This window comes from Buceros rhinoceros, unplaced genomic scaffold (assembly GCF_000710305.1).
Source record: "Buceros rhinoceros silvestris isolate BGI_N320 unplaced genomic scaffold, ASM71030v1 scaffold60, whole genome shotgun sequence".
In the NCBI taxonomy this organism is placed as follows: domain Eukaryota; kingdom Metazoa; phylum Chordata; class Aves; order Bucerotiformes; family Bucerotidae; genus Buceros; species Buceros rhinoceros.
In genome coordinates, this window is record NW_010391092.1 from 210687 (window position 1) to 221192 (window position 10506).

Here is a 10506-nt window from a genome sequence, read left to right on the forward strand (position 1 = left end):
ACAGACACACTGGTTCGGCTTCCAGTTTGCATAGCTCTTTCTTTGTAAAAGGAAAGCTCTACTTAAGAGCCTGTGACACTAGAAGATACTGCAGACCTGTTTTCACTTTGGAAGTAATGTTAGATAATTGTGATATGATATCACTTGGAATATTGCTGTGGAGAAAAAAACCCACTAGCTGCAATGCTGTTTTTCCAAGGTTATTCTAAGCCTTTGGATTACTTTCATAATAGCTTCCTGCCTGCACATGAAGTGTTAAATCATGGGTTAAGTAATAGAAGCAAGCATGAAACATAAAACTTAAGTCAGAAAGTCTCTGAGGAAAATGCAAAGAAGCTGCACTGAAACATTAGTAAAGAAACAATAGAAATATATTTTCCTGTTCTGGGAAACCTGCTAGATAAATCTTTTCTATCTGCAACTCCGAAATCTATCATTTTGAAAACAAAGTTTTCAAGTAATCAGTGAACAACTGTTTTGTAAATTGATCACCATTCCTAGATCAGATTATCCCCCCAAATAGGTACAAAAGTGGCAGTCGAAATCCTTTGTTCCATGTTCCCTACTCATGGAAAGCTTTGAGCAGGGAAAAGTCAGAGAGAAGAAAAGAGATAAGTTGTGCAAGAGGAGACATCTTACCAACGGCAGGGTTTGTGCAGACAGCCTAGAACGTCTACACAGAATATTCTGCTGTTAAATAAACCAGAAGCTTATTGCCTCCATTACTGACTTTCACAGATCTCTCCCCAGAAATAATTTCAAATAGATTTACTAGGAGATATTTAACCAGTTCTGATACAGCCATCCCTCAAATCGGGGCATGAGGAACTGTGTACCTTGACTATTATGTACACATAGTAAGAAATCATGTACAGATTACGAACAGAAAATGCATCACTAGCAGTGAAGTTAAATGATTACTACTTTTTCACCTCCTGCATGGTTTAATCATAGTAATACAGGCTTTTGTCAGAGCAGTGACATAACGGCTCCTCCCCACTCTGCTCATCAGGCAGTAAAAGTTGCCCCGTTATAGTAACGCTTACCATTTGTGCTAATAAATTCATCTCCTAAAGTTGTTGCAAATTACAGAGCTGTTGCAATTACCGTGTCTTTTCCAGGATCATTACAATGAGGAAAAGCCAATTTGATGAGCGTTTGCCATTACAGTTTCAAATGTCAGGACAGGGCATGGTATTTTTCCAATTACATGTCACTGCTAAAAGCTAGGTGTTTATTCCTAGTTCTCTTTGCAAAAAGGTCTTTTCTTATTGCCGTAGCTATTCTTGTTATGACTACTTCTTTTAGCATGTGTGCTTAAAATCTGCAACACGTCTCTAGCTACAGTCCCCTATTAAGCCTAGACGGGCACGGTGCAGCATTTGAAGGTGAAGCTGCCAAAAGAAAAGAAAAAACTTTGAGGCTACAGGAAATTCAGGTGGCATTGATTCACAAGAGAGCCAGATGCTTCAGGGTGAGTCAGTGCTGAACCTCTTCACAGATTTAGCAGGCAACATTTTACCAGGACCTTTTTATATGTGAGCTGAGTAACTGAATCCTCCATTTCATCAAAGATCTTATAATATATTTTTTTTAATATAATAGCTTCATATTTAGTCTTTGGGGTAGATTCAGGCTTGGCTGTCTCTGTGCTGGCTAGAAGTTGGTGGTTCCTACTTGATTTAGCTGGAGAGCTTTCTTGGAAGAGCAGCCATCACCAGATAATCAGAGGCAGAAACGTTTTAAAACTTTATATACTCCTTCAGAAAGAGATTTCTGTCCCAGCGGGCTCATTGAACATTTGGGTGAAGTTGTCACTAAACCTAATACATAAGGAATTTTGAGTAGATCTAGGAAAGATTAACTTCTCCCTCACTCAACTTGTTTGGTCTCAAATTGTGTAGCTTCAGCTGATTCTTAAAGCGTTATGAAAGTCTACTGTGATACAATGGGTAGGAAAAATATTAAATTCTAATTAAGTTCTAACTTCTTAAGAAGAAGTTAGAAAAAGCAACCAAAGTAGTATTGAGGTATTCTTCATAATCTGAGAAGGGATACAAAAGAGGCACAAGTCCTATTTTGTCTACTTTGAAATTCTCACACAAAGCTTGTTTGCATGTATGGCTCAGTTCGCTTTTCTTTCAGTTTAACCCACGGGAAAACTTTTAGAAAAGGCCACAGCAGCCAGCTGTAGCATTTTCAAAAAGCATGGATCTGGGTATTAATAAGGGCCACTCTTTTCCAGGGGTGAGACTGTAGCCGTCTGACTGAACAGCGCTAAGAGAGCAGTCAGCTGGGATCCTTGTCATGGAAATCAGCCGTTTTGGATGGTGAGCAGGTTTCTCCATCGGAGAAGTTTGGTATCAGAAGAAAGTTTTCACACAGCTTTCTCTAGCAGACCTACAGATCATAACATCGCTGTGAAATACTGGAGGGGAAAATCTGAACTAATCACTCATAATAACTCTGCACAGACCCACGGGGTAAGTCTGAGGCCAGGGCTGAACCGATCTTTGATGTAGAACGGCAGTAGCTGTAATTCACTTGCTGGTCATGGGAATGGGACTGAGCCAGAACCAGTTTTCTCTGAGCTAGATAAGGGGGAGAAGGGGTGACAAGGTGACTTAGGAGTGTTTCATTTACACATGCAAAGGACCCTATCTCTGCACGATCATTCAGGCCAGTGCAAAGCAAATGCTTAGTTGGAACTCTCAGACTCATGGAGTTTTATATCAGTTTGTACTTTTTTGTGCAGGTTTCTTTGTGTCAAAATAAAATCTTAAGAGTTCAGAATGACTTTGCTTTAACAGCCACTAAATCCAGGTGCTATCTGGAAGCCCATGTTATGTGGGATAATAAAAAACTCCCTTAGCTGGTCCCTTTTGGCCATATGGTTTGTGAATTTGGATAGCTGGAGGGACAGCATAGGCACTAAAACTCAGCTCTCAGAGTAGCTCCCAGTGCCCTCTGTCCATTTGCATTCTAGTCACGAGAACAATTTCTCTTTTTTTTACTATTTTGCTTTTGTGATGCTGCAGATGGTGGGGAGAGGAAGTGGGGAGAGAGGATGAGAAAATTTGGGGAAGGGGCTTCTGCATTCTATCGCTGTAATTTACTGGGATCTAACATTCTGGATTTTCAGCCTCACTCGGCCATCTACCACTCCTGTGACCGTCACCTCTCATTACTGTAATTAGTAATTACCAGCCCCAGAGATTTGACGGTAGAAGTGAAAAAGTCTGAGAAGCTCTCTGCTAATTTAAAATTAACCCTGTCACTGCAGGACAGATTGTCCTGCTCCAGAAATATCTCCTTGGCCTTTGCACTGAGACAATCCCATGCTCCTGCTGTTGTAATCCAGCTCCCTCGTTTCACCCTCCTTTGTTCTCCTTATGCTCTCCCAGCTCCCAGGGTTGCTTCACCTCCTTTCTCACCACATGCCGCACCTCTTTGCTGTCTATGAGAAGCGAAGCTGCTAATGGGAGTGCTGAAGCCGGTGATCCCAGAGTCCATGTGGGTGGATACTAAACGTGGCTTTCCATGCCCGAGCCAAATGAGGTCTGTCTGCCCAGGCTCAAGAATAAAACCTTGCTGCTCTGTGCACATCTCTCTTCTCCTTCCCCTCTGACTGGGACTTCTCCCACCCTGTGCAAGCACTGCAGATTATAAAACCACCTGGGTTCCTGCCCATTTATGCGGCCATTGCTTCATGCTGCTATCCAAGACTTGCTGTCTTTGCTGCTGTGTATACCTCAGCCAGGTAGATGAAAGCTGGGTCAGATCTGTCTCCTCATGCTACAAGTTCCTTACCTTTGTGAAGGAATTATAGATTTTCTCCAGGTGTGACTGGCAACTGCTGTTGTCAAGGCCCTTGTTACATGGTACTTACAAATCTTCCTTCATTATCTTGTAAGCATTATCTTGCAAGCAGGGGGTGGCTGGGGCTACTCTGGCTAATTAGGAGCAGCTCCTGCTCACCTGCTGTGCATAGGTGACAGCACAGTGGCAGCTTGAAGGAAGTTTGCCTTCCCCTGGGAAATATCTGAGGTTTCAGACAAAAAAAGAAAACACGGAGAGAGCAACAGTATCTCACACCCAGCCTCTGGAGTCATTCTGTCTGTTTAAACAGAGGGCAGTCAGGTAACAAAGGTCCTGATAGTCCTGCAGTTCAGCTGGCTGATGAACTATTTCAGCGCATGCGACAGGCAGGTTTGACACTGCCCGGACTCAGATACCGTTCTGACAGAGTTCACATAAAACCAAAAATGTATTTGCTTGACCTATTCTCTACATTCCTGTGTAGGTACAGGGATTGTTTAATCCCAAATTCGTAAATGCTGGTACCCCTGGTCAGTTAGGAGAAGGCTATACTCTGTCTTGCAGTAGTTCCACACTGCCATAATACTGATACCCCCACCCTCCTTGTTGCTGCCAGCACTTACAATGATCTACTCTTGCTACAAATCGGCTGTGTCTCAGCTCAGCTTCTCTGTGGGGCTGGGACTCAACAGCTCTTCCTCATCACCACAAAAAGTGTAACTGATAGACCCTGAAATATGATGTCGGTGTCTGGTCTTTACATGCTCTCAGCTTTCAAACATGCAGATTTAACTTTGCACCACACAGGTTATCATGCCTTATGCCCATCCACACGGCAGGCCATTTTTGTAAGACCACTTTTGTATTTTGCTGGTATGCCTGGATCCCAGGTGTTCACCAAGAAGCAGGAAAATGGCTAGATAGCTATTACTGTGTTTAGCTTTTCTATTAGCATCAAATCCTGATGGCTTGTCAACTAGAGCAACAGAATGATGCATCCGCTCCTTTTCTTTATGCTATGCTCTAGGTTATTTTATTGCATTGAGAGCTCCAACAGCTTTATTAAGGCAGCAGACTCCTCATTTTTCTTCTCACCTTCAGCATAGTTGCAGCCACTGCTCATCATCAGAGAGCACTGTGGGTCTGTGGAAGAGTACCCTTGAGAGTACATAACATTGGTATTATTATTTGCTTTATATGAATGAATGAAGAGAAAACAGTTGCCAGTAAATGTAAAGATAGACATGGGAAAAATAAATTAGAATCAGCAGAACTCCAACAACTGGGAACAAAGTTACGTGTTTGGGTGTTCATAAGGTGAGGCATTTGAAAAGCAGGCACGACCGGCACTGGTGGAATAGTTGGTGCTTGTATTTTGTGACTGCCTTCAAGGGAATATGACATGATTTAGAGAAATTTCTGCTCATTATTTAAATGCCTGGCTAACTTTAACGTCGATGCAGTGCAATGCAGTGTCAGCATCCATTGGTTCTGGAGCTCGTGATTTCTAGCTAGCTAGAAATATGTGTGGATAAGTCTTGCACTACTAGGTTAAGCTGCCTCTGTAGCCATACTCAGTGATGCTTTCCGGTGAAAATGGAAAGTGGAAGGATTTCTTTTCAGTAGCTATCAAATACTTGGCACCAGCTGAAGGAACTAAGGACCAGAATTTGCCATTCCACTGACTGTGGACAGCAACACCTCACCTTCCTCATGCTGCAATGGGCACGACGTAGTTCAGGTTGGAAGGCACCTCTGGAGGTTTGTGGTTCAAATCAGGGTTGGCTGGAGATCTGACCAGGTTGCTCAAAGCTTTATCCAGTCTTGAAAACCTCCAAGGATGGAGAATGCATCACCTCTCTTTTTTCACTCACAGGCAGAAAGTGCAAGTTATAGTACCTGGTAATGCAATATCTTTGTGATCAGAGGAACTTGGTAACAGAACCAAAGCTGCTGTTATTCTGCCACTTGTGCACTCCTCTGCTCTGTAGCTGTCTTTGTTGCTGTCCTCTTCAATGTGTTATATTGGAAAAGGTGTCTTTTTCACTTTAGGAGGCACGTTCTGCCTCTGTGACCTTAAAATATTATGCAATGCAGACGCTTGCCAGACATACAGTGAAAGTCAAAGACTGTTTCTCAGCCTATATTAGGCACATTTTCCAGCTCTCACCTGGTTAATTTTATGGAGGATGGAAAAAGAGTTCACCAATAGACCAATTGCCTGGGGAACTGTCACTGTCCCTAGCCCAGCAGTGCTGCAACTCTCCAGATACCCTGGCAACCTTGCACCCAAAATAAGAACTGTGCTAATTGCTTGAAACCCTTTTTATATCTCCTTCCAACAATATTATTTTTGTGTATTTGAACCTAAGCTTCAGAATATCAGCAGTTTAGCAGGAGGTGGGTTAATAAATCTTGACGCACTGGGTTTAGTCACAGCTCAAACTGGCTCTGCCACTAGACTCTTTGTATCCTTTAGCAAATTACTTTGCCTCTTCACATTCCTGATTGGCCTTCCCCTCATTTTTGATCTTTCTTGCCTGATGCTGTAAGCTCAGTTGTTAAGCTACTGTCTCTTACTATGGGTTTGACAATCACTGTCTTGCAGCCTCAAGGAAATGCCATATTCTCCAACTATTAACTATTTGTTTCTTCTTTCTTGCTCTCTGTCTTTTCATAGGAAAGCTCTTGTTCTATTGTGGAATAAGATGGGGGGAAAAGCTTCCAACTATTCAGCAGAAAAAAAAAATCATTTCTTACCCAGCAGTTATAATAACTACTATGATCCTGTCTCTCTAGACATAAGATTTCCTGACATTAAATGAATTTGACATTTACAGCTGCTTTTATTTCTTCCAAGAGCCTTGTCTCTTTTTTTTTCCACTTAAAGTGCTGTTGTACTCTGAGAGTTATTGTTAATATTGGCACCATGGGGGCTCCACATTTCTTATATCAAATTTACTCAGAACACAAACAAGTGGATTGACAGCAAGAAAATCCCTGGATTTTGTGGCCTTTGCATCATGGTGGAAAAGGCCTTTGCTAGCTCATAACCCTGCAAACCTGGATTTCAGAGTCTATCTGAACTGTACAGTAGGGATGGACAGCGATGAAGGAGAGCGTGACACACAGTGTCAGGAATAGGCTGTGCAGGAAAAGCAGAGACAGCAGGCTTCTCTCGCCTGTCCTGCTCTTGCTGCTATGGAGGATTTATGATGTTGTAAGAGGCTTTGCCGTGAATTGAATATGAATAGCACTTCTCTCAGAGTGTAGTACAATCAGCTTGTTTGCTGCATTGGTTTCATTGCTTTGCTTCTGTACTCTAGTGAGCTGACTCACAAAGTCCAACGCTGCATGCTAAGATCCCTGCAGTGCTGCGCGTAAAATACTGCCCAAGCTGCAGGAATAAGGAAATAATGTACCTTGTAAGTGTTTTTCACTTAGAGATTCCCTGCGTAACAGTGAAAAACCTGGAGAGGGTGTTGTAAAAAATTCCTTCTTCACTGTCATCCACTGCAGATAAAATATTTCACGTGTAGAGTTACTGCTCTATGAATTGCCTGATACAGTCCCTGCCCTCTGCAGCAGAGGATTGCTGTCTGCCTTCATACACAACAGACAGACTCAGATTCCCATAAAGATGAGGCTGAGATGATGGGATCACTTATCATTTCATCAGGATGATACCCAATTACAAAAAGCAATTTCATTGCAGTATATACATCTCTTACCAGCTTACTCTATCCACTGCCATCCTTTGCTTACAGTCTAAATACGAGACTCTCGAGTAAGGATTATTAGGTGTTCACAGTGCTCAACACAATGGGATCCTGATCTTCCTTCATCAGTCACTATCACCATCACATCAGCATTTATTTGGTTACAGTATCTGTTCTTTCAGTAGGAAGCTCTGCTGGGAACCATAGTGGAAATAAGGATAGACCACTGCTTTTCTCAGCCATACCTCCTTTTAAGAATATAAATGGCTTAGCTTTTTATGGTACCCAAAATGACATTTACCCACAGATACCAGTGTTTATTTTCTGAGTTGGCTTTTTCTCTTTTATGCCTATCTAATGCTTCTTTACACTGTAATATTTTATAGTTTTCTAGATCTTTTCATTTAAAGATCTTGAGGCATTTATATCTATGAGGTACAGAACTGTTATACCTATTTTAGAGATATGGGAAACTGAGGAAAGCATGGTAAAGTTTACTTGTCATCAAGGTCATGCACTGAGTTTATAGCAAAAGTCGCAATTAAAAAAAAAAAAACAGGTCACCACCATTTCTTCCCCCATTTTTAGCCATTCCCTTCCTTGGTGTCTAATCTCCCTCTTGCCGTCTTTTCCTTCTATCATTTTCCTACTGTTTTATCCTTTCTTTCAGCAGGTCTTGTCCCTAAAAGTGGGGTTTGTTTTCCAGATTTGTGAATTTGGATCTGATCCCCAAGCACTCCTTTAGTGTTCGTATATGCCATACTACACTCACACGCTGCCAGTCCTGCATCTCTTCTACACGCTAACGGCTAGGAATTTCTACAGAAAGACTCCCAGCTATTTCAGGGACCTGACAGTAGTTCTCATGTGTCCTGCTTTTTTCCTGTGGCCCATTATAGTGCCGGCGTTTAACTTTGTGTTATACGCTATTAGTATTTTGCTTTATAAATAGGTCATTCTGAAATACTGTGGATTCTGCAGCGTGTGTAGACTTGGAGAACAGTGGTCCCTTCCAGGACCAGTGGGCTCTTCTGGACGCAGTGTCTGTTGTATGATTAGTATGTGGGGATGAAGGCCATCTTTTCCTAGCCTGTATTTCAACAGAGATTCATAATACAATTTTTCTCTCTTTTATTCCCACATTGAAAGAAGTCCCCGAATGCTTCCTGGATGAAATCTTCAGTGTTTGCCCTGCAGTGCAGTGCACCCCCAAAAAACCAATCACCTATGAAGCAGCTGGACAAAACGAACTGTTCGGGGTTTGAGTGATTTTTTCATGTTGGGTTTTTGTTTTTCTTTTTACCTTCCCCCAAAATAACACAACTTCTGCATGTGCTTATTTCGAAAAGCTCTGGGCTATGTACTCTGTGAAGTAAGAATAGCCAATTCAAAATTCTGATTTCTGTTGGTGTGGGGACTCTTTGTGTTTTAGGCACTGTGTAAATGCCTTTTCTGGATGGATTTGTTATCTTGTTTTTAATACATTGAAAGAAGGGGCAGCTGCTAAGGAGGAGGGAAGACTCTTTGCCAATGTAAGGACACAAGGGAAGCTGTCTGCCAATTTCAATAAAAGAAGAACGATTTTTTCCCCTTTCTATTCCTCTACTCTTTTCCAGTGCTTCTATTCCTTTACATTCACATCTCGATAGAGGTAGTTCAGTCTCCAAACTGAATCAGTTCTTGCTCCCTTCCCTGAGGCCGTCAGCAGAGCAGAGTTATGTGTCATGGCAGTATTTTTGTGTTGTATGTAGCTGTCTCTATCCGCTGGATTGGTATAAGCAGGCTTATAGTCTCTTTCCCCTTTAGCCTGCTCAATGCAACATGCACTTTGGAGGTCACTAAGGCTGAGGTTACTTGGCTGTACGTATCTTCCCTAAAATTACTTCAAGCCCCGCCTCTCTCCTAAAAGCACTGCAAGATCTCTGAAACCATGTCTTTCCTCTGAGCATGCTCAGAGGAAAAATTCTTGATTTTAAAGATCTATTTTTCTTCTCACTTGTTTTACATCACCAGCTATCTGTATGAACATGGCAAGGTAAAACAGCCATAAGAAAGAGTAGCCCCATGTTGATACGCTGGTTACCAGCTGATCCAACTTTGCAGCATATCCCAATTAGCTCTAACCAAGAAAAACATCAGTGACTGGAGTAACAGCATGGATGGGAAATTCTCAAGGGATTCAGCCAATATCAAGTGGATCAGCAGCCTCATGTTAGATGTGCTGGTATTGGTGGAAATGGTAGTTTTCAGATGTGACAAAAAATGAGACCCCTGCTACGCAACTTTTCACAAAATTGGAGTCTGTCACAGCCTTGTACTAAACACATGATTACTCATACATACATGACTGTGACACTTCTTACTAGATGCTAGTTACATTCTGTCTCACTCAGAATTTCCCAAGCAACCTTCATTTACAGAAGCAATCCTCCCTACTTTCTGCCCTGGACTGCTCCTAAATAACTAGATGTGTTACTGTGTTGCGGGGAAATTTGCCCTGTATGCAGAGCAGAGAGTATGGAAATGGCCAAGGTCAGCTATGCTAATTGATAAAATAATGAAACTTGTGCCAGTTGCTTAAATTATGTCATTCATATGTATTAAACTATAGCCTAATGGTGGAGTATTAATCTGGAGAAAGAAACTTCTCAAGAGGTTAAAAATCAATGGTGAAAAGAAAAATCAAGGTGGTGAAAGAGCATCTAAAGTTGGCCTCATGTTCCCCCTTAAAGTTTTAAGTGCACTTCAGCTTTTGAAGCTAAACCGCTCTGCTGGAGGACTGCCCAGTCTTGCTTTGGCTTGCCCCTTTCTCTGGATTCCTGCCACATAAGAGATGTTAGCTACTTTGATTGTGTTTTAGAAACATGGAAAATGTGGCTCATGTAAGCTTATGTTAGTGGATTGCTGGACTTTTCAGATTGATGTTGTCTTTTGCATCCTGAATTTCATGCTCAAGAAGGCAATTCGG